Source organism: Aethalodelphis obliquidens, unplaced genomic scaffold (assembly GCF_003676395.1).
Source record: "Aethalodelphis obliquidens isolate GAN/ISIS:26980383/991018 unplaced genomic scaffold, ASM367639v1 scaffold28, whole genome shotgun sequence".
NCBI classification, from domain to species: domain Eukaryota; kingdom Metazoa; phylum Chordata; class Mammalia; order Artiodactyla; family Delphinidae; genus Aethalodelphis; species Aethalodelphis obliquidens.
The window spans coordinates 17,156,242-17,181,009 of NW_020837972.1; the positions used below are offsets into that span (position 1 = coordinate 17,156,242).

At 43.6% G+C, this 24,768-nt stretch overlaps 1 protein-coding gene across 8 annotated transcripts in view; it reads right to left on the reverse strand.

The window, feature by feature from the left end:
- The window catches only part of CLIP1 (CAP-Gly domain containing linker protein 1), a 123,745-nt gene extending 116,840 nt beyond the window's left edge, over window positions 1-6,905 (reverse strand). For 6 of the 8 annotated variants that reach the window (XR_003436754.1, XM_027124900.1, XM_027124899.1 and 3 more), the window contains exon 1: window positions 6,776-6,903. The gene's annotated coding sequence lies outside the window, so the exon portion shown is untranslated. Of the gene's footprint in view, window positions 1-6,775 lie in introns of all 8 variants that reach the window. The other 2 variants (XR_003436755.1, XM_027124898.1) reach the window with 2 other exon arrangements.
- Between the last annotated feature and the right edge of the window lie 17,863 nt (window positions 6,906-24,768).

Genomic DNA, 24,768 nt, shown 5'->3' on the forward strand with positions numbered 1-24,768 from the left:
ACAACCAGATATTTTTGACCAAACATCATAAAAAAAAAAAAACTTGCCAAAAAACTTAATGATTATAAAGTGCTAGAGACCAGTAAGAGGGACTCCTTCTCAGGACAGGGAAGCCTTTGCCTGATATAAACCCAGACATCTTAGCTCTATTTCCTGTTACCTGCCCTCAAACTTCAGAGCAGTAGACTGTCTGCTATCATCTCAACACACTACCTTTATGCCTTTGCTCAATCCAGCCTAGAATGTCTTCTCTAACCCACCCCTGCCTAGACACCCTCCGTCTCCATCAACGCCAAACACAAGAGCTAATTCCCACTTCGGAAGCTTCCTCAATCCCCTCTCACACACACACACCCATGCCAAGAGAACGGACCCTCTTCCAGGGCCCCAGCACGTCTCCGCCTTAGCCTCCACCTGGCCCACAGTTAGCTGTCTCACCTAGTGAGACAGAGTCTTTGCAGCACTCAACAAATGTTTGATAAATCGGTATTTCTGGGGTTTTTGCCCACCCCACGGGACACTCTCTATTGGTCACATTCATCTGAAAAGCTTTACTAAAAATGTAACCATTCGCAAAATAAGCCAGGTGACTCACAGGCAACTAGTGATCCTGGACTAGTCTTTCCTCTGTCTCCTCGGTCTCTTTGGTATTTGAAAGCGCCGACTCCCTTAGCACTATGACTGTCACCGAATCCCTACATTAACAGAGTAACCCCAGCAGGTGGACAGGGCAGGTGTTACCCCACTTGACAGAGTGAGAAGCAGACTGAGAGAGGTCAAGCAACTTGCCCAACTTCACATGACTCATGGAGTTGGGGCTGAAGCAAATCCAGGACCTCAAACTTCTTCTCTTTTTTTTCTTTTTTGGCCGAGCTGCGTGGCATGCGGAATCTCAGTTCCCAGACCAGGGATGGAACCCATGCCTCCTGCATTGGAATCGTGGAGTCTTTACCACTGGACCGCCAGGGAAGTCCCTCAAACTTCTTAACAGTAGTTCTGATTCCCCATGTTGGTTTACCCAGAATATCTCCAGTGAAAATATTACACTTTTAATTACTTCAAAATAGAAATATAGATCCAGCCATAAATATATTTTTTAAGTATAAAGAAGAAAAGATTAGAAGGACATACTCTAGAACACTGAAATAATCTTCTCTGAGCAGTAGGATTATGGATAATTTGCTTTTTTCTATGTTTTTTAATATGTGTGCTTTATATCTTACGCATTGAAACCACATATTATAGGATAACCAATATATGTTATTAAAATGTAAGAGCCCTTGTAAAACCGGTACATAAGGGGAAAATAAACCTGAGAACCTAAAAAAGTAACAACTTCACTAGAAAAAATTTTCTAAAATCTGAATCTGACTCTGATACTAGATTCTCAGTGTCACAACCGAAGCAAACCACGTATACCTTACAACAGAAATTAGCAATACTTTTTTCCAGTCACCCATGTGTGAAAGAAACTTAGTGATAAAAGTTTTCTTTCACTTAAGCTGTAAAAGAAAAAAAAATTACCCTGCCTATAAAGTTTATTTTTCTATAGTGTGGAAAAGAGAAGTCTAAATAGGTTACTTCCTGCCTTATGATATTAGAAGGCAATGTCTCCAGTAAGAAATCATTCTATGGAGGAAACCAGATAAAGAGAGAAGGCAGGAGATAAAATGATTTGACTGAAAGATTTTTAGGGAAATTTCCCTAATATCTCTTATTTTTCCTGAGAAGACAGGGAAAAATTATGCCAAATATTTCAGCGCACTACTTGACCAGGGATCTGTAGAATCAGGAAAAAAAAAATCTCATTAAAGTTGTCTTCCCTTTTACAACAAACACAAATGTTGGATGATTTGCACCTCCTGAACATCCGGATCTTCAGGCCTTTAACTTCAGAGAAGATACAGTAAATCAAGGACTTGGCAATTTTAAGAGTAAAAAATGGGCAGAGTTAAAACTGGGATCTAACCCAAGCTATACTTAGACATAAGTAAGCAAAGGAGAATACAAATATCAAACTACTTAATTCAAGTTAGAAGAATAATATATTAGACCTTATGCTTATATAAAACATTAGGGCAGCAAAATGTCTGTCTGTAGTCTCACTGGAATTCCTAAGAGGCAAATGAGAATACAACTCCCCAAGGAAAGAGATAGCAGAAAGGGTTCCCAACAGGGATTCTGTAATAGGAGTACTTCTTTTCTAAGATTTTGCAAAGAACACTTTTAAGATTTTGTTGCTGAACCACCATAAGACAGACAATTAAAAAACAGACTCACCCACTGAGTTAGTGCTAGTGGAATCTGTCCTTCTGGAAGTGCCAGATGGAGATTAAAAAAAAAAAAAGCTCTTTACTAATTGTGGCCAAGATTCCTTGGTACTTGGTGCCAGGGCCAGGATATTAACCCAGATGTCCTAGCCAAATTCAAGGTTGGTTAATTACAGTCTGCCAACCCACCCAAAAAAAAAAAAAAAAAAAAAACAACTCCTCTGTTCCCCTGATTTGAAATCTGAAGAAGTCACTCTTGAAATTCTTGTACAGCACCATCAATATGTTTTCCCTTAAAAGTGCATTGTAATTCAAATGCTGACTTAAAGCATATGGATTCCTTGAGTTCCATCTACATGGGAAACATATACTATGCATATTAAAAATATATAAGATGCTATATTAGTTTAAAGTCTGCCTAAACAGTTCTCTAAAAAATTCATATTCAGAGTAATACTGTCACTGCCTTCCAATTAAGATTGAAGAGACTTAAATAAAAGTTTATATTAAACACAGATTTTGAACCATGAAGCTTTTAAGACTAAAAAGGAAGGCTTTACTGCCAGGAGCACAATTCCAGGAAAAAGCTATATTTGCAAATGTCAGTTACAAGGCCTCCCAGGGTTGAGCAAAAATCCTGCATACAAACAGGAAAGTATACACTTAACAGCAAGTCTGAACATCAAGCACTGGTCTGGCCTTTCTGCCAGCCACTTACTCAAGGTTCCACTGCCAACATATTCTGTGCATTGCTTAAAATAATATAAACTACGTTCAATTTCTAGCTCTGTATTCACTGGCTGTGCGGCCTTTTAGGGAAGTTAGTGAAATTCTTTAAGCCTTACTTCCCCCATCTTTAACTTTTTCTTCATCAAAATCACTAATAACATGGCACAAAATTCTTTATCTTTCACTATTTTAAAATATTTTAATACATATTTTAAGGGCTACAACCTGCATGGCCTTAAATTATCTGTCTCCTCCCAAGCTCCCACCTCAGGACCCTTGTCCTTGCTGTTACCCCTTCTTAGCATGCTCTTCCCTCTGGGATCTACATTCCCTCACTTATTCTAGATCTTTATTTAAAAGTCATTTTCTCAGCTAGGTCTCTTCTTATCACCCTATCTAAAATTTCCATTACCCTAACTCTTGTCCCCCAAACTTCATATTCCCCCTTTCCTGATTTATTTTTCCTTACCATGTACCACTCTCCAACATTTTTAATATGGTTATTGTCTGCCTCCCCTACTTGAAGGGGAGTTTCAAGAGAGCAGGGATTTCTGTCTGTTTTATTTACTGTTGTATCACCAGCACCCGGCACACAGTAGGTACTCAATAAATATTTGTTGAGTGAATACCAAATGAGACCCTAAGTACTGCCCACATATAAGTCCACCATAGCCCCACAAGCTCCCTTTGGGAAGACTCCCACAGATTTCAAAATTACTGAAAAGAACTACTGGTTTGCAATGATTAGTAAACAACAGTGTCCATTCTTTATATCAGAGAAAAACACTCAACCTCTCACCTCATTTGTACAAGGAAGAGAGGGAAAGAAGCTGATAATTCAGATAAAGTGGAAAATTATATGAGGTGAAAAGTCTCACTTTAGTTAACACTGCACGAAGTTTCCTTTTAATGTTAACAAATACTAAGCCGTCTTCCTGTGACTTTACTACACTACTTTCAGTTTTTTTCTTTAGCTTTAACTTCTATAAAGCCAGTCCTGAAACTTATGGACCTCATATTTTCAATTAACTAAATAATAAATATTTACTGAGCACATGGGACTCTGCAGAATTCTGTAGAGGGTGCTCTAAAGTGAAATACAAGGTCCTTGATAGATAGATAGATAGATATACACACACATATCATTGAGATACACACACACACACACACACACATTGGGAAGAACAGAAAATACATCTGTAAAAAACAATGAAGAACATCTGGCAGCCAATATGTGACAAATTCAAATGTGCCTACCTTTGTATGGAGTATAAGAGACCCAAGTCATCTCTTACACACCATGAGTTGGGTTTGGAATCCCAAAAGAGACAGCACGTAAAAGCAAGAGTCAAACATGACTGACTTAATGAGTCACATAGCACGCGACAGACTCAACGTTAGACACTAGGCTAAAAAAAAAAAATTTAAAGTAAGTAAGAGAAGCACCAAATTCTAAACTCCTAAAGAACAGAAACCAGATCTGCCTACGTCATACTGAAGCACAATTAGGAGCTTAAGCAATTGCTGAAAAAAAGAGGGAAGGGCCAATCTTTACCTTTAGACAAAATACCTTTGCAAGGTCCACCCAGTTCCGTTTTTTACCCTTTTAAACAATGCCTAGTGGGAAGCCTAAGCTGTACTTTACCACTTTCTCTGAACCTCAAAAACCTAGGATAAGCTCTTGGCCAAGCAATCACCCACTTTCTTTGCTTTAAAAAGGGCCAGCCACAGGCTTCCCTGGTGGCGCAGTGGTTGAGAGTCCGCCTGCCGATGCAGGGGACATGGGTTCGTGCCCTGGTCCGGGAAGATCCCACATGCCGAGGAGCGGCTGGGCCCGTGAGCCATGGCCACTGAGCCTGTGCATCCGGAGCCCGTGCTCCGCAACGGGAGAGGCCACAGCAGTGAGAGGCCCGCGTACTGCAAAAAAGTAAATAAATAAATAAAAATTAAAAGGGCCAGCCTCGGGCTTCCCTGGTGGCGCAGTGGTTAAGAATCCCCTGCCAACATAGGAGACACGGGTTCGAGCCCTGGTCCGGGAAGATCCCACATGCCGCGGAGCAACTAAGCCTGTGCACCACAACTACTGAGCCCGCATGCCACAACTAGAAGCCACCGCAGTGAGAAGCCCGCACACCGCGCAGCAACGGAGACCCAAGGCAACCAAAAATATGTAAGTTTTTTTTAAAAAGACCCTATAAAAAGGGCCAGCCTTGCTCCTTGCCAGAGAGGCACTATACTAATTTAATTACTCAGCACCTGGAGTCAGAATACCTGAGCTCAAATCCTGACACCACCACTTATCAGCTGTGTGACCCTGAGCAAGGTTCCTGACCTTTCTACGCCTCCTCTGTAAAATGGGGATAATAACAGCACCATCACTGGGTTAGGTTAATTAATGAGATAAAACATATAAGAGACTTGCCCAGGGCATGAGCACAGGAAGCCCTCAATAAATGTTAATATTTCCAGAGAAAAATGCCCCAAAGCTGAGGAGCCACATACCTGAGGATTCTTGCAAAAGATTATCATTAAACCCCAAATTCTAACACATTTGGTCTCCGGACTTGTGCATACTATAGGTAACAGTAGTAATTAAATAAATAAAATAAAATAAAAACCAGTAACACCCACCAGAACCAGAACCATAAGAGCAGCAGCAGTAACACTAATGCTGAGCTCTTACTGGCCAGGCACTGTCCTAACCTGAAACAGGAAGAAGGCAAGGCCGCTGAATCCAACAAAAATAACAACAAAAAGCAGCATTTTCTCCACCCTCCTTCTTAAAAACGGTAATTGGCGCCCAGGTTTTGCTAAAAGCAGGTAACTGAAGATTACAGACTTAACGTGCAATTTCTTCACATCAAAGAGGTGGGGCTGGGAAGGGAGGAGGGAGGGAGTGGTGCTCGGCTCCTGCCAGATGGAAAAGCCACATGAAGTGGAGAAACAGCCGAGTTCAAGGTTTCTCCCCAGATCAAAATCAGATTTCTGAAGCACAGGACCTCCAAAGGAGGGGAATCAGAAGGCTCTGCTTTTAAAATAACCTCTGAACAAGTGTCATCTGTCTTCCGAGCCAATGCCCCGCCGAGGCAGAAGGTTCGGGTTACGGGGCAGCGGTGTTATTTCAGAAATCCCTGTCACCTCTTGTCATCCACCTTCTCCAAGAATCACAGTCCCACTCGGAGTGGGGGGTGGGGCTGGGGGACAAAAGCCACGGCCGCCCAGGCCCCAGGCCAGCAAGGCCAGCCCGCCGGCCGGCGCCCGCCACGGAGGCCACGGCCAGGTTGCCCTCCATTCCGGCTCGCGGGCACCGCGGCCAAGGGCCCGAGGCACACTCAGGTGCCTGCCGGGGCAACAGGTCCCGCCGGGCCTCGGCCCCCCGGGCGTCCGCCCCCCACAACCCCCTTCCGGGGCTGAGGAGAGCGGAGAAGGGTGCCGGGGAGGGAGCGGCGCCTGGGGCGGCGCAGGGGCAAGGAGTCCAAGCTCCATCTTGAGGCGGGCGGAGGAAGGGAAGGCCGGGCTCGGCGCTGACAGGGCCGGCCACTTTTCCGGCTCCGGGCGGAGCACCCCAGGGACCGCCGGCCTCCACGGCCATCGCCCTGGGGCTCCCTGCGGCCCCTCGGGGTCGCCCCGGCGCGCGGGACTCGGTCCCCCTCTCAGACGCCGGGCCCGGCCCCCGGCCCCGAGCCGGGCGGGCAGGAGCTGGTCGGGCGGAGCGGGAGGGGAAAGGTGAGGAGAGGACGAGGAAGGGGAGAGGGCCCGCGCCGCGCCCCGCTCACCGCTCGCCGCCGCCGCCTCGGTCGCCGCCAGTCACCGCCACCTGCCCCACTGCAGCAGCAGCAGCAGCAGCAGCAGCAGCAGTAGCAGTAACAGCAGCCGCGCGGCCACCGCCTCCCGCCTCCCGGCTCGTCGGCTCCGGGCGGGGGAGAGCGTGACGCGCCGCCGCGGGGCCGGGCGGGCACGCGCCGCCTGGAGAAGACGCCGCGGCGGCTCCTCCCCGCGCGCTCGGCCGCCGCGCCCAACCCGGTCGGCCCCGCGCCCCGAACCTCGCGGCCCGCACCCCGCGGCCGGCGTCGGGCCCGAGCCCCGCACCGCCACCTCTTTGTCTGCACCCGCCGCGGCTCGGGGGAGGCGAACCCCAGACCGCCGGCACGCCCGCCGTCCGGCCCTCAGACCCTAACGAGGACCGGGATGGGGAGGAAGGTGCTAGGGAAACCCGAGAGGCCTGGACTAAGGGGCTTCTCATCATCACGGTTAGTTCCCCATTTTCTGAAAGTGTTCCCCAAATTTGCAAGTCACACCCGATAGCTCCATTCAGTCTTGACCACACAGCCTGTTAGTTTGGAGCCGATTCCCCCCCGACCCCAAATCCCCAGGGTGAGAAACCCTTTGAAACAAGCTAGGAGGAGCTGCTCACAGCTGGTTAAGTTTAGGGAGCATCCTCTCTGCCCTCCTCGCCCTCCAAAGTGAGGAATCCCTGGGGGAAACGCTGAAAGGCGCTGCCTACAGCAAGTGAAGCTTGGGAAGAACCATCTCTGCTCTCCCTTTCCCACCAGGGAAAGAACGAGGGTTAAAAATCCCGTGAAACAAGCCCAGCACTTGCACCGTTAGTTTGAGAAAAGCCTCTTTTATTCGCCCCAGCCGCTTGGACGGAAGCCCTGGTTGATGTCCCGTCCTCCCACCTCCCCCCAGGGATCTCCTTTAAAAGCTTTTGAAAGGGACTGAAGGGAAGGCAGCAACAGCCTGCTCCGGGCTGGTGCAGCGAGGGCGGCCAGCATTTCACTCCCATGGACCATGGCAACCCCAGAAGCTTGGCAGCTCCTGGGAGGAATTTGCAGCTGTCAGGGATGCCCAGGATTTTGCAGCGACTCAGGGGTGGATAAGGGGCCCGGGGCTTCCTCCTCCTCTCCGGTAGAAGGGAATAATCAGGAGGGTGACACTTTTGCTGACCTTTATTCAAAGCACCGTGCTGCCTGGACCAACAGGCGTGCACAGAGCAGGGGGAGCAAACGACATTGAAAATGCATGGAATTCTGAACAAATAAGTAATTTTATCTGCCGACCCCTCCCCTCGATTCACCTTTTAAGTCACAAAAATTCTGTTTCCTAATTCAACATCACTTTAGCTTGCAAGTTGCGAGGTCAAAGTGTGGTGGCACCCGGATATCCAGTATCGATATTCCTAATCTGAAAGGCACACCTCACCCTCTCATCTGAAACACTTTTCAGCTCTCGTACACAACCTGTGTAATCACAGATGCCGTAGAAAGAGGCAAAGACCACTGTTAAACGTGGGGTGCAAATATAAACACTTCCGATTTTCTTTTTTCTACTGATTCTGCCGAGCCTATTTTTATTTCTAAATTATATTTTGTTCCTTATGGACTTTTTTGCATTATTTTTGATTTTTAGAATATTATATTAAAATAGTATTCTTCTTGACTACTGAGTTTTTAGCGCCCACTTAAATTTTGTGACCAAGGCCTAGTCCCTGTCCTACAACCAGGGCATTGACTGTGTTCAGTCCCACGGTGTGGCTGGTGTTAGGACTAAAGAAGTTGCTCAGTCCTATTTCAAAATAAGCATTCACATTCCGTTTTTAGAGCTGAGCCATTGAGCTTTTTAAAATGTATATCTGCTGTAAAAGTATTGGAACAGCTCAATGGAGAAAACTTTGGAAGACGGAGGGAAGTGACAGAAGTTGAAAGCCAGTAGAGGTTCCAAATCTTCATTTTACAAAGTGGGGAAGTCATTAAATACTTTTTTTTTTTTGCTAGAAAAAAAAGGTTTACTGGGGCTTCCCTGGTGGCCCAGTGGTTGAGAGTCCGCGTGCCATTGCAGGGGACACGGGTTCGTGCCCTGGGCCGGGAAGATCCCGCATGCCGCAGAGCGGCTGGGCCCATGAGCCATGGCTGCTGAGCCTGCGCGTCCTGCGCGTCCAGAGCCTGTGCTCTGCAACGGGAGCGGCCACAACAGTGAGAGGCCCACATACGGCAAAAAACAAACAAACAAACAAACAAATATTGAATCATGTTTCACACTTGAAACTAATATAATGTTATATGTCAATTATACCTCAATAAAAATGTTTAATGTAACTCCTAAGAGATAGTCCATAATTAAAATAATCTTTATAAAGAAGACATAGGAATTCATTTTCACTATGTTATTTTTAAAATTACATCTACTTTTATTAGCATTGTTTCAGAAACTAGAGTCAAATTAATTTCATTCACTCATCCATCAAATATTTACTGGCCCCCTGCTGTGTCCCAGGCACTGTTCCAGGTATTAGGAGAGCACGCAGTGGAGATCAAGTACTTATCCTCCAACCTTGACTTTTACTGCTATGTGCTTTACTAAATCAAGGTGGGATAATCACTGTTCCGTGAATTCCACTGGTTTTATGCCCACGGTGGATATAATGCACCAGACCATACTCCTTGTCAATTTCATTCAACTCTGCTAAAAATTGAGAGAGAGATTTATAAAGTCAGATACAAGAAAAATGTTCTAAGTTAACTCTGGTGTTTAAGGAGATACTAACATTTCCTTGCAAAGGTAAGGAGCTAGTGCTGGTTCATTTAATCAACAAGTGACTAACCCAGAGCAAGACAGTGTCTTAAAATGCAAAGAAAGGAAACCCAAAAATAAATCCCACAACACAGGATGAAGCATTCAGACTATTTTGGACCAAAAATTAATTTTATCACTGAAACCAATTAAGACTGTCTGCCATATCTACTTTATAAAAACAGTGCTGACTGTGGTGGTTTTGTGGAATCTTTCAAGAAGCAAAACAATGGAAGAATGACAAGCTACTAAATTTAAATGCATAGATCACTTCTCAAGGAGAACCATCTTATGACAACAAAAGCCGTATTGTACACATTCAGTTAACAAAGAACAATATCAGTAGGGCACCACACATCATGATGTAAACTGTATTTAAGGACTTCTAAATACACTACTGCTTTGAGTGCGTGTACTTTCATGATGAGGGGGTTGAACAAGATGACTTATGAAGTTCCTACCACAAACATTTTTAAGATTCTGTGACTTTTATCCGGTGAAGCAAAACATTTGTGAAATCAGTGGTTGTTGCAGCAGTTTTAATCTAATGCAACAAATATTTGTTGAGTGCATGAAAAGTTGATTCTACCTTCAGCAAAAAATCAAGCAGACTCAAACAAATACACGTATATACATGTTCACAGCAGCACTATTCACAGCCAAAAGGTGGAAGCAAGCCAAATGCCCAATAATAGATGAATGGATAAACAAATAATGGTATATACGTACAATGCAATATTACTCCGTCAAAAAAAAAAAATGAAGTACTGACACCTGCTACAACCTGGATGAACATCGAAAATGTTACGCTGAGTGAAAGAAGCCAGACACAAGAGGTCATGTATTGTCTGATTCCACTTATACGAAATATCCAGAAAGGATATTTATATGAGATAGCCAGAGATATCTAAAGCCATAGCAACAGAACATAGATGGTGGTTGCCAGTGACACGGGGGAGAGGGAAGTTGGAATCAACAGTTTAATGAGAGGGAAGTTGGAATCAACAGGTCTCCTTTTGGGGTGAAAAAATGTTTGGAACTGGGGCTTCCCTGGTGGCGCAGTGGTTGAGAGTCCGCCTGCCGTTGCAGGGGACACGGGTTCGTCCCCCAGTCTGGGAAGATCCCACATGCCGCGGAGCAGCTGGGCCCGTGAGCCATGGCCGCTGAGCCTGCGCATCCGGAGCCTGTGCTGCTCAACGGGAGAGGCCACAACAGTGAGAGGCCTGCGTACCGAAAAAAAAAAAAAAAAAAAAAAGTTTGGAACTAGATAGAGGCAGTTGTGGCATACTAAATGCTACTGAATTGTGTACTTTAAAATGATTAATTTTATATTATGTGAATATTATCTCAAGAAAAATAAATACATAAATAAATGAAAGTAATAAACACTCAAAAAAAAAAAAGGCAAGTAGAGAATGGATGATAACCAGGTAGGTGGGAGATTTTGGAAAAGAGATTTTTTAATTGGGAGGCTGTTTGGACTAAAGTCCTTCCCAACTCTAAGAGTCTATTATTTCACAGACTGAGCTCTTCCTTAGTGTTTAATCACAACCATATTAGCTCTAAAAAGTCTAACTGTAAAAAAGAGATAAAAATGAAAATTGAACTATAAATTAAGGAAATGTGTACAGGGAATTGTCAGCTTCTGCCAGGGCTTGTATTCAAATAAAATGACTACATCTCATTTAGACACCTTCTAGAAGGAAAGGCTCAAACTAAATAGGCAGATTTAATACTATCCTCAATCTTACATCATGGAAATAATAAATAGTTTTTAATTGATTTCAAATAAAAAATTAAGGGACTTCCCTTGTGGCGCAGTGGTGAAGAATCCGCCTGCCAATGAAGGGGACACGGATTCGAGCCCTGGTCCCTCTCATGCTGCGGAGCATCTAAGCCCGTGCACCACAACTACTGAGCCCACGTGCCACAACTACTGAAGCCCATGCGCCTAGACCACGTGCTCCGCAACAAGAGAAGCCACCGCAACGAGAAGCCCGCGCACCACAATGAAGAGTAGCCCCCGCTCGCTGCAACTAGAGAAGCAGCAATGAAGACCCAGCACAGCCAAAAATAAACTAATTAATTTTTAAAAAACAAATAAAAAATTAATACTAGATTAACTAGTTTAACTCATTAGTACTAAATTAACTTAATTGATTTCATGCCTCACAGTCTGTGTGGGTATGTGTGTATGTCTTTCTGAGTATACATTTATTACATGTGAAGAGGTCAATTGGATACACTTGGGTTTAATGGTTGTCAATGAGACTCAGGATTTCCTGTGGAAAATATATTAATATTAATATAAATTAATATTTTATCATTATAAAAAAAGGAAGGTACAAAACAGTGTGCATAATATGCTATGTGTTTTCCTTAAATAAGCAAGGGAGAGATACACACATACTTGTTTAATAGAAGTTGTCTTTTTGGTTTTTTTTTTGGCCGCGCTGGCATGCAGGATCTTAGTTCCCCGACCAGTGATCCAACCCACGCCCCCTGCATTGGAAGTGCAGAGTCTCAACCACTGACCCACCAGAGAAGTCTCTGGAAGTATTCATTTTAAATAAAATATTAATGCACATTTCTTGTCATGTTCCTCACACCTGACCTTGACCCTAAACAGCGCAAGGCATCCACTTGCCATGACTGGGAGGCGGGAGAGAAAGTGAGGTTGGGTTGTTGCCCAAGAAGAGAAAAGGAAAAGAAGTTTATATGCAGGTTTTGACATTCAAAATAGGATCTTTGCTCGCATGCCACAACTAAGACCCGATGCAACCAAATAAATAAATATATAAATAAATATTTTTTAAAAAATAAGGTCTTTTTAATAGCTTTGTTGAGATGTGTTGAAAATTCACATACTCATTAAAGTGTACAAATCAATGGTTTTTGGTATGTTACATGACTAACTTTTTAAAATTGTAGTAAAAATATATAACAAAATTTGCCACTCTAACCATTTTTAAGTGTACAATTCAGTGGCATTAGTTGCATTCACAATGTCATGCAACCTAAAACAGAATTTTGTAGAGAAAAAAAAAATGGCTTGGTATTCCAGCATTGTCAAGCAAGAAAGGATTATTAAAAATTTGTTTAGCTCCCATTTGTCGGACCAAGGGCCTGGAAGACTAGAGTTTCTGCTATGAGGTACAGAAGAAACTCTTGTCCAACATTAAGACTTAGGAGGCTGGACATGGGAAGAAAGATGGCATCAAAGAAATAAGAGAAAATGCTGTACTTCCAGGCCTGGGAGTTGATGGAAGGAAAAGATCAAGAGAGCAGGTAAGTGGTGCTTCCCCAGTGGCGCAGTGGTTGAGCGTCCGCCTGCCGATGCAGGGGACACAGGTTCGTGCCCCAGTCTGGGAAGATCCCACATGCCGTGGAGCGGCTGGGCCCGTGAGCCATGGCCGCTGAGCCTGCGTGTCCGGAGCCTGTGCTCCGCAACGGGAGAGGCCACAACAGTGAGAGGCCCGCGTACCGCAAAAAAAAAAAAAAAAGAGAGCAGATAAGGAAGGCAGATCTACAGGTTGAGATCTGGGGCAGGGAAGGGGGGTGGCCCCCAGAACTAGACTCTTTGTCCCTACTCCACATTTGAGAGTCTGGAAGAAAACCCTTAGCCAGGGTGGTAGTTCTATGCCAACGTTGTTAGGAAGATGGGTGGCAAGGTCAGGCATAGGTAAGATCTAGTTTGCACTTCTGAGCCTCCCTTAGACATGAACGGCTGGTTGAGAGTTTTGTGCACCTGCTCTGGGACCCACTGTGGCAGCATCATGGCAGAGACTCAGACGTGCCAGCTGTGCCAGAAAGAGGAGGGAAGGCTGAGTCAGCAGGAGGAGGCTCTGAGCCAAGAAAGAGCATATGTTAGGAACAGACTCCAAACAAACACTGAGACACAAAATCAGGACGGCTGCCCTCAAAGAACTCAGCTGTGTCTGACATTGCTGATTACCACCCTGAGATCCTCTCCCTTCCTTTGACTTAACAAACCCCAGTTATACTTGACATGACAATGTGCCCAACAATTTATGCTCACTTACTCAGGCTTTTCCTAGGAAATTCGGCTAGAGGTGGTTCTGGGAAAGCTTTTGCTTCTCTGATAAATGGAAACAGACACAGATGTACTGTCTGGAGCCAAAGCAGCTATGTTGTCATGCCGAGGTAGTGAACATGGAGACAAAAACCAACAGGCCAAGGTGACAGAGAAGAAAGACTGAAAAAACAGAATTCCTCTCCTAGAAAAAGAACTGTTTATCTGGGGCAAATATTTGATAAGAACAAAAATAGAGCTTCTTCGGGCTTCCCTGGTGGCGCAGTGGCTGAGAGTCCGCCTGCCAATGCAGGGGACACAGGTTAGTGCCCCGGTCCGGGAAGATCCCACATGCCGCGGAGAGTCTAGGCCCGTGAGCCTTGGCCACTGAGCCTGTGCGTCCAGAGCCTGTGCTCCGCAAGGGGAGAGGCCACGACAGTGAGAGGCCCGCGTACCGAAAAAAACAACAACAACAACAACAACAAAAACCAAAAAACAATAGAGCTGCTTAGAATGATAAAATAAATACTTGAGGGCTAACAGACTTGTTGAAAAGGAACTTTGTGAAGAAAACAGAAATGGCTACTGAGGATTTTTATTGTCTTACTATATGTTGTGTGTAGCTGTGTATTACTCCAATTTTTTAAGAAAATGTATGTCTCTATGAGTTTGAATTTGCTTTTAGGGAAAAGCCATGTAGTCCTGAGTCGTTCTCCAATGTAGACGTGGGTTCAGGGGAAACCAAAATTTACTTATAGGAGTTTTTCCTCAGTGAAGAGTCCTCAGATGACACTTGCATGGTCTGTAATGTATATAATCCATATATGAATACAAGCACAAATAGTATTTTCACATATAAATCCTCTCTGGACTTTGCCAGATAAGGTAGTTTATCATATTTTTATTTAACTTTCTGCATACCTAGGTAGATCTCAGGTTGAACACTGATGCCAAGTATATGAATTATCCATTTTTATTTATTTATTTATTTATTTATGGCTGTGTTGGGTCTTTGCTGCTGTGCGCGAGCTTTCTCTAGTTGCAGTGAGCAGGAGCTACTCTTCATTGCGGTGCGTGGGCTTCTCACTGCGGTGGCTTCTCCTGTTGCGGAGCATGGGCTCTAGCCACACAGGCTTCAGTAGTTGTGGCATGCAGGCTCAGTAGTTGTGGCTTGCAGGCTCTAGAGTGCAGGCTCAGTAGTTGTGGCACACAGGCTTAGTTGCTCCGCGGCATGTGGGATCTTTCTAGACCAGGGATTGAACCCATGTCCCCCGCATTGGGAGGCGGATTCCTAACCATTGCGCCACCAGGGAAGTCCATGAATTATCCATTTTAAAATAATTTATTTATTATTTATTTATTTATTTATTTATTTCTTGCGGTACGCGGGCCTCTCACTGTTGTGGCCTCTCCTGTTGCGGAGCACAGGCTCCGGACGCACAGGCTCAGCAGCCACGGCTCACGGGCCCAGCCGCTCCGCGGCATGTGGGATCTTCCCGGACCGGGACATGAACCCGTGTCCCCTGCATCGGCAGGTGGACTCTCAACCACTGCGCCATCAGGGAAGCCCAATTTTTAAATTTTTATACGGTGGTTTTTTTGGCCATGCCACACAGCATGTGGGATCTTAGTTACCTGACCAGGGATCAAATCCAGGTCCCTGGCAGTGGACGTGCAGAGTCCTAACCACTGGACGGCCAGGGAATTCCCCAATTTTTATACAATTTCTAAAGGTTACTTTCCATTTACAGTTATTACAAAATATTGGCTATATTCCCCATGTTGTACAATGCATCCTTGAGCCTATCTTACACCCAATAGTTTGTACCTCTCACTCTCCCCTCATATTGCCCTCCCCCACCAATTATCCATTTTTTTCCTCAGCATCTTCAACCTGTCTCTCTCTACCAGTTCCTCATTATCATGTAAATATGTTCAAGCTTCTCTTAAAAACAAAATGAAACAGGGACTTCCCTGGTGGTCCAGTGGTTAAGAATCCACCTTCCAATGCAGGGGACGCAGGTTCTATCCCTGGTATAGGAACTAAGATCCCACATGCGGCAGGGCAACTAAACCCGCAGGCTGCAACTACTGAACCCGCATGCTCTGGAGCCTGCACGCTGCAGCGAAGACCCAGAGCAGCAGGACTCCCTTTACACATCTTCACTTTCCCAGCCAAGCTTTTGAACAAGTTCTCTATGCCCGAGGTCTCTGTTTTCCCACTTCGATCTGGGAAACTGTTACTGCCAACATCATCCATGATAGCCATGTCATTTAGTGAACTTAGTGAAATGGCTCTCATGGATGACTTTGGCAACAGTCATTTCAGCTGAGCAGTGGAAGCAAGAATTTGACCTACTCAACATTTTAGCATTTTCACTGTTGTCTATTCCCTCTGTGGTATATTGCAAAAAGTGGCTACAATTACTCATGCCAAACTCGATTAGAAGAGCTACCTAAATAACCTGCAACTGATTTCAGACTCATCAGGGAGCCAGTTGAGACAAGAAGAGCTACATAACTAAGCACAGTCTAAGTCTACAGAATTATGAGCTAAATAAATGGCTGAAGTTTTAATCCACTAAGTTTTGGGGTGGTTTGTTACTCAGCAACAGCTAACTGGTACATCCTCTTTCCATATCCCCTTCTCATCCTTTCTTTTCTATAACATCACACTTTTCTTACGCTCCTCCTTCCTCTCTGGCTGTTGCTTCTCAGTCCTTCCTCTCTGGCTGTTGCTTCTCAATCTCGTTGGCAGGACTTTCTCTATCTACCCCTTAATATTGATGTTCCTTAGGGATCTGTTTGAGTTCTCTCTTTTCTTCTCACCCATCATTTTCCTTGGGATAATCTCACCAGTTCACTAGTCTTCAGTTACTACCTATATACAAATAATTCCCAAATCTACATCTCCAGCCCAGAATTCTTGACTTTCAAATTAGTATATACAAATGAATATTAGACATCTCCACTTCAATTTATTCAATAATTATTTATTGCTTGTGTCATGGGTACGAACTGCATGTACTCAATACTGAACTGCTAATTCCTCCTCTAGGTTCCTTATTTCCTTATCTCCTGTCTCCATGCAGTTAGTCACCAAGTTCTGCCAATTCTATCAAATTTGTTGTAAATCCATCTAGCCTTCTCTATACTTACTGCCACTCTAGTCTAAACCACCATCAATTTCGGATTGTTGCAACACAAAAAATGATGCCCTTTCCTCTGGATAAAATAATACATATGATTATTGGTCTTCCTGACTCTGTGTTACTGCTCTGCAATCCCATCCCTGCCTTGTTATCACAGAGGTTTTTTGCTTTTTGTGTTTTTTTGCCACGCTGCGCGGCATGTGGGATCTTAGTTCCCCGAGCAGGGATCGAACCCGCACCCCCTGCATTGGAAGTTCAGAGTCCTAATTACTGGACCACAAGGGAAGACCCCAGAGAGGTCTTTTTCTAAGGCAAAGTCAATATAACTCTTACTTAAAACTTTTCCATGGGACAACAAGCCTTTATGTGTATCTAAATGTGATGCAACACAAAGCACACAGCACCATCTATGAAGTAGTCTCGCCCAAATAATTGAACCTGGATCTAATCCGGCCTTTAGGGCTATCTTCTAGTTTCCAAGAAATTTAGGAGATAGAGGAAAAGTTAAATAACAAATTCAGAAGGTGGATATTCTATAGGACAACAGGCCCAGTTTTTTCAACTAGTCAATGGCATTTTAAAAAAAGAAACAAGAGGGAGGACTTCCTTGGTGGTCCAGTGGCTAAGACTCCATGCTTCCAATGCAGGGGGTGATCCCTGGTCAGGAAACTAAGATCCCACATGCCACATGACTTGGCCAAAAAAAAAGGAGGGTGGACTTTTATACACTAAATAACTACAAAACATAGTTAAAAGAAATTAAACAAGACCTAATAAGTGAAAAGATGTTCCATATTCATGCATCAGAAGACAATATTGTTAAGATGGCAAAACTCTCCAAATTTCCCCAGATTCAACACAGTTCCTGTCAAAATCCAAACTGGATTTTTTTCAGAAATGGAAAAACTGTTCCTAAAATTCATATGGAATTGCAAAGGACTCTGAATAGCCAAAACAATCTTGAAAAAGAACAAAGTTGGGGGCTTCCCTGGTGGCGCAGTGGTTGAGAGTCCGCCTGCCGATGCAGGGGACACGGGCTCGTGTCCCGGTCCGGGAAGATCCCACATGCCACGGAGCGGCTGGGCCCGTGAGCCATGGCCGCTGGGCCTGTGCGTCCGGAGCCTGTGCTCCGCAACGGAAGAGGCCACAACAGTGAGAGGCCCGCATACCGCAAAAAAAAAAAAAAAAAAATTATTCAATTTGAGACAGATATAGAGAACAAACGTATGGACACCAAGGGGGGAAAGCCACAGGGAGTGGGAGTGGTGGTGTGATGAACTGGGCGATTGGGATTGACATGTATAGACTGATGTGTATAAAATTGATGACTAATAAGAACCTGCTGCATAAAAAAACAAACAAACAAACCAAAAAAACAACTAATACTAAACTTTCTTTGGGTTATTTGTATGGAAATATGTTAACATAAATGTTTCAGACATTAAAAAAAATAATAATAATTCAAGGATGCAAGTTCTTAGACGATTGGATTACTACCCACAGACTCATTAATCTTCACTGTGCTTTAAAAATCAGTACAACAAAAAGAGAAAGCTACATCCCAATATTTTTATAAATATAGATGTAAAATTCTCAACAAAATACTAGCAAATTGAATCTATCAATACATTGAAAGGATTATACATCACGTTCAGGTGGGATTTATCCCAAGAATGCAAAGTTGGTTTAACATCTGAAAATCAGTTAATGGAATACACTGTATCAATAGAATAAAGGACAAAACCCCACACAATCTCAATGCAGAAACGGTATCTGACAAAATTCAATACTGCTTCATGAGAAAACATTCAACGAACAAGGAAATCAACATAACCCATCCCATCCCATAACCCATAACTGATGAATTTTCAGTAGATCATTTGTTTTGTGCCTGCAGTTTTTCACGTATTCCTTTGTAAAATACACTTGGTTGCAACTTCTTCAAAGCACAGTAAGGTCTATCTTTGCCTACACACCCTACATACAACTGAGAGTGAATCATTCACACAAAGCATATTAGACATGAGGGTAATTTTGCTCTAAATAAAGAATGAGCTTAGAAGATTGCTTTGGTTCCTCAAAAATGAAACGCAGTTCATGGTGAAGGAAGCCTAAGTGAGGACAAAACACAGACATTCACGAGTCGGAAGGGACCTTAGAGATCAGAGTTTAAACTCTTACCTTGTGCATGAATCCACTTCTCTGCCAAGATGCCAGCCAATCTCTAAAAGGTAATAAACAGGTAGGATATTTCAACTTCCAAATCTAGTCACTTAACCAACAAGAATTTATTGAGCATTTACTAATGTGCCAGGCAATGTTCTAGGCACTTGGGACATATCAGTGGAAAAAAGATCCCTGTGCCTGTGGAACTTAAATTCTAATAGGAGATGGAAGTCAATAAACAATAACCAAGGGCTTCCCTGGTGGCGCAGTGCTTAAGAATCCCCCTGCCAATGCAGGGAACACAGGTTCGAGCCCTAAGCCCATGTGCCACAACTACCGAGCCTGAGCTATAGAGCCCATGAGCCACAACTACTGAAGCCTGTGTGCCTGGAGCCTGTGCTCCACAACAAGAGAAGCCACTGCAATGAGAAGCCCGCGCACCTCAATGAAGAGTAGCCCCCTCTCACCACAACTAGAGAAAGCCTGTGCGCAGCAATGAAGACCCAACGCAGCCAAAAATAAATAAATAAAATAAATGAATGTATAAAAAGTAAACAATAACCAAAGTAATTGTATAATATGTTAGAAAGTGAAAAATGCTTACAGAGAAGAGAGTAAATCAAGGGAAATTGGGAACAGTTGGGTGGTGTGTGTGTGAGTGGGTGTAGACTTTTAAATCGGTGGTCAGGGTGGCCTCACTGAGAAGGTGAAATTTAAGCACAGACTTGAAGGAGCTGAGGAACGTAGCCAATTGCATTTCAGGGGAAAAGCACTCCAGGCAGAGGAAACAGCCAGAACAAATTCCCTAAGGCAGGCCTGAGACACCTCTCCTCTGATTGCTCTAACGTGAGGTTCTTAACTGTGAGTCTGCACACCTGTTGGATAGAATTCAGGGAAACTTAACATTTCTTTCGATTATGAACGCTGGCAACACTTTCTGCTCCTACCAGTGCCTGCTGTGCCTGTCCTGACCTTTGATTCTCTAAGTCATGGAAGCACGTTACGTTTCAACCACCCTAACATAGTAGGGCCTCAGGATTGTGCCCTATGTTCTCATATAAAAACATTAAAGGAGGATAAACAACAAGGTCTTACTGTATAGGACAGGGAACTATATTCAATATCCTGTGATAAACCATAATGGAAAAGAATATGAAATATATATATATACATATGTATAACTGAGTCACTTTGCTGTACCACAGAAATTAACACAACATTGCAAATCAACTATACTTCAAAAAAATAAAATAAAAAATCAACAGAGGGACTTCCCTGGCTGTACAGTGGTTAAGACTCTATGCTTTATGTTGGAAATTCTAGAACAGGCAAAATTAATCTGTGGTGACAGAAAGCCGGTCAGCGATTGCCTGGGGCAGGGGCTGGAGCAGCTGCAGAAAGGCATGAAGAAACTTTTGGGAGTTGAAAATGTCCCATGTCTTGATTACACCAGTGTATACATTTGTCAAAACTCACAGAGTGGTATACTCAAAATGGCTGTGTTTTACTGCATGTAAATTATACCTTAGTAAAGTTTATTCAAAATAATAATAATAAAAAAAGACTCTATGCTTTCACTGCAGGGGGCATGGGTTGGATCCCTCCTCAGGGAACTAAGATCACGCAAGCCACACAGTGCACTCCCCACCAAAACAAAAAACATTAAAGTAAACTGAACCAGTACAAGGAACAGAATTGTACTTGGTGCAGAAAGTCAAAGATCAGGACAGGCATAAAAGGCTCGAGGTAGGAACCAAAGTACACTTGTTAGAAGCCTGTGAGAAATTTGCCCGAGGTCTAATCCCACAACCTGTCGTAATCCAGTTTCATTTGTCATTCTTACTTATGACTCATGAACTAGCCTCCACCAAAAACTTTAAGGACTCACTCTAGCATGATGTCACCACTCTGGAGGAGCAATCTCAGCTGTCCACAGTGATAGAAACCTGAGTCAGGGTTAGACCCTTGCTTTTTCAGTAATTCCTTATATTATAAAAATCACGGAGGCTTCCCTGGTGGCGCAGTGGTTGAGAGTCCGCCTGCCGATGCAGGCGACACGGGTTCGCGCCCTGGTCCGGGAGGATCCCGCGTGCCGCGGAGCGGCTGGGCCCGTGAGCCTTGGCCGCTGGGCCTGCGCGTCCGGAGCCTGTGCTCCGCGACGGGAGCGGCCGCAGCGGTGAGAGGCCCGCGTACCGCAAAAAAAAAAAAAAAAAAATCACGGGACTTCCCTGGTGATGCAGTGGTTAAGAATCCACCTGCCAATTCAGGGGACACGGGTTCGATCCCTGGTCTGGGAAGATCCCACATGCCCCAGAGCAACTAAGCCCGTGCGCCACAACTATTGAGCCTGCGCTCTAGAGCCTGCGAGCCACAACTACTGAAGTCCGCGTGCCTAGAGCCCGTGCTCTGCAACAAGAGAAGCCACTGCAATGAGAAGCCCGCGCACCGCAACAAAGAGTAGCCCCCGCACACCGCAACTACAGAAAGCCTGTGTGCAGCAATGAAGACCCAACACTGACAAAAAAAAAAAAAAAAAAGAACGATGAATAAAAGATATAGACATTTCACAGAAGAAATAAAAACAGAATAAATCAGATTTATAATCTAGAAATAATGCATCCTATGCATTATTCTGTTTGCTAGTATTTTGTTGAGGATTTTTGCATCTACATTCATCAGTGATATTGGTCGGTAATTTTCTTTTTTTGTAGTATCTTTCTCTGGTTTTGGTATCAGGGTGATGGTGGCCACATAGAATGAGTTTGGGAGTGTTCCTTCCTCTGCAATTTTTTGGAAGAGTTTGATGGGTGTTAGCTCTTCTCTAAATGTCTGATAGAATTCACCTGTGAAGCCATCTGGTCCTGGACTTCTGTTTGTTGGAAGATTTTTAATCACAGTTTCAATTTCATTACTTGTGATTGGTTTGTTCATATTTTCTGTTTCTTCCTGGTTCAGTCTTGGAAGGTCATACCTTTCTAAGAATTTGTCCATTTCTTCCAGGTTGTCCATTTTATTGGCATAGAGTTGCTTGTAGTAGTCTCTTAGGATGCTTTGTATTTCTGTGGTGTCTGTTGTAACTTCTCCTTTTTCATTTCTAATTTTATTGATTTGAGTCCTCTCCCTCTTTTTCTTGATGAGTCTGGTTAATGGTTTATCAATTTTGTTTATCTTCTCAAAGAACCAGCTTTCAGTTTTTTTGATCTTTGTTATTGTTTTCTTTGTTTCTATTTCATTTATTTCTGCTCTGATCTTTATGATTTCTTTCCTTCTGCTAACTTTGGGTTTAGTTTGTTCTTCTTTCTCTAGTTCCTTTAGGTGTAAGGTTAGATTGTTTACTTGAGATTTTTCTTGTTTCTTGAGGTAAGTTTGTATAGCTATAAACTACCCTCTTAGAACTGCTTTTGCTGCATCCCATAGGTTTTGGATGGTCGTGTTTTCATTGTCATTTGTCTCTAGGTATTTGTTGATTTCCTCTTTGACTTCTTCAGTGATCTCTTGGTTATTTAGTAATGTATTGTTTAGCCCCCATGTGTTTGTGTTTTTTACGTTTTTTTCCCTGTAATTCATTTCTAATCTCATAGTGTTGTGGTCAGAAAAGATGCTTGATATGATTTCAATTTTCTTAAATTTACTGAGGCTTGATTTGTGACCCAAGATGTGATCTATCCTGGAGAATGTTCCGTGCGCACTTGAGAAGAAAGTGTAAACTGCTGTTTTGGGATGGAATGTCCTATAAATATCAGTTAAATCTATCTGGTCTATTGTGTCATTTAAAGCTTCTGTTTCCTTATTTATTTTCATTTTGGATGATCTGTCCATTGGTGTAAGTGAGGTGTTAAAGTCCCCCAGTAGGGCTTCCCCGGTGGCACAGTGGTTGAGAATCCACCTGCCAATGCAGGGGATATGGGTTCGATCCCTGGCTCGGGAAGATCCCACATGCCGTGGAGCAACTAAGCTCGTGTGCCACAACTACTGAGCCTGTGCTCTAGAGACTGTGAGCCACAACTACTGAGCCCATGTGCCGCAACTACTGAAGCCCGCGCGCCTAGAGCCCGTGCTCCACAATGAGAGAAGCCACTGCAATGAGAAACCCATGTACCACAACGAAGAGTGGCCCCTGCTTGCCGCAACTAGAGAAAGCCCGCGTGCAGCAACACACAGACCCAACACAGTCATAAATAAATAAATAAAATTTAAAAATACAATAAAATAAAAAATAAAGTCCCCCCACTATTATTGTGTTACTCTCGATTTCCACTTTTATAGCTGTTAGCAGTTGCCTTATGTATTGAGGTGCTCCTATGTTGGGTGCATATATATTTATAATTGTTATATCTTCTTCTTGGATTGATCCCTTGATCATTATGTAGTGTCCTTCCTTGTCTCTTGTACCACTCTTTATTTTAAAGTCTATTTTATCTGATGTGAGTATTGCTACTCCAGCTTTCTTTAGATTTCCATTTGCATGGAATATCTTTTTCCATCCCCTCACTTTCAGTCTGTATGTATCCCTAGGTCTGAAGTGGGTCTCTTGTAGACAGCATATATATGGGTCTTGTTTTTGTATCCATTCAGCAAGCCTGTGTCTTTTGGTTGGAGCATTTAATCCATTCACGTTTAAGGTAATTATCGATATGTATGTTCCTATGACCGTTTTCTTAGTTGTTTTGGGTTTGTTTTTGTAGGTCCTTTTCTTCTCTTGTGTTTCCTACTTAGAGAAGTCCCTTTAGCATTTGTTGTAGGGCTGGTTTGGTGGTGCTGAATACTCTTAGCTTTTGCTTGTCTGTAAAGCTTTTGAGTTCTCCATCGAATCTGAATGAGATCCTTGCTGGGTAGAGTAATCTTGGTTGTAGGTTCTTCCCTTTCATCACTTTAAGTATATCATGCCACTCCCTTCTGGCTTGTAGAGTTTCTGCTGAGAAATCAGCTGTTAACCTTATGGGAGTTCCCTTGTATGTTATCTGTCGTTTTTCCCTTGCTGCTTTCAATACTTTTTCTTTGTCTTTAATTTTTGCCAATTTGATTACTATGTGTGTCAGCCTGTTTCTCCTTGGGTTTATCCTGTATGGGACTCGCTGCACTTCCTGGACTTGGGTGGCTATTTCCTTTTCCATGTTAGGGAAGTTTTCAACTATAATCTCTTCAAATATTTTCTCTGGTCCTTTCTCTCTCTCTTCTCCTTCTGGGACGCCTATAATGCGAATGTCGTGGCATTTAATGTTGTCCCAGAGGTCTCTTAGGCTGTCTTCATTTCTTTTCATTTTTCTTTATTCTGTTCTGCAGCAGTGAATTCCACCATTCTGTCTTCCAGGTCACATATCCATTCTTCTGCCTCAGTTATTCTGCTATTGATTCCTTCTAGTGTAGTTTTCATTTCCGTTATTGTATCGTTTGTTCATCTCTGTTTGTTTGTTCTTTAATTCTTCTAGGTCTTTGTTAAACATTTCTTGCATTGTCTCGATCTTTGCCTCCATTCTTTTTCCAAGGTCCTGGATCATCTTCACTATCATTCTGAATTCTTTTTCTGGAAGGTTGCTTATCTCCACTTCATTTAGTTGTTTTTCTGGGTTTTTATCTTGTTCCTTCATCTGGTACATAGCCTTCTGCCTTTTCATCTTGTCTGTCTTTCTGTGAATGTGGTTTTTGTTCCACAGGCTGCAGGATTGTAGTTCTTCTTGCTTCTGCTGTCTGCCCTCTGGTGGATGAGGCTATCTAAGAGGCTTGATGGGAGGGACTGTGGTGGGTAGAGCTGACTGTTGCTCTGGTGGGCAGAGCTCAGTAAAACTTTAATCCACTTGACTGTTGATGGGTGGGGCTGGGTTCCCTCCCTGTTGGTTGTTTGGCCTGA